This window comes from Geospiza fortis, unplaced genomic scaffold, assembly GCF_000277835.1.
Source record: "Geospiza fortis unplaced genomic scaffold, GeoFor_1.0 scaffold375, whole genome shotgun sequence".
Taxonomy (NCBI): domain Eukaryota; kingdom Metazoa; phylum Chordata; class Aves; order Passeriformes; family Thraupidae; genus Geospiza; species Geospiza fortis.
The window spans coordinates 166,697-166,957 of NW_005054641.1; positions in this window are offsets into that span (position 1 = coordinate 166,697).

Below are 261 nucleotides of genomic sequence, written 5' to 3' on the forward strand. Positions count from 1 at the left end.
CAGGACCCCCGAGTCCCTGTTTCACCCCCCAGCCCCCTGCTCACCTGTCCAGCCCCTTGTTCCAGCTGCCCAGCCCAGGCCCCAGGTTCTCCCCGTTTTGCCCTGATTATCCCACGTTTTTTCCTCATATACCTATCACCCCCATTTCCCCCTTTCTCCTGATTTTTCCCCTTTTCCTCCTTCTGCCCTAACTATCCCCCATTTTCCCCATATCTCCCTTTTCCCATTCATCCCCCAACCCTCCACCTCTTGCCCCCCATC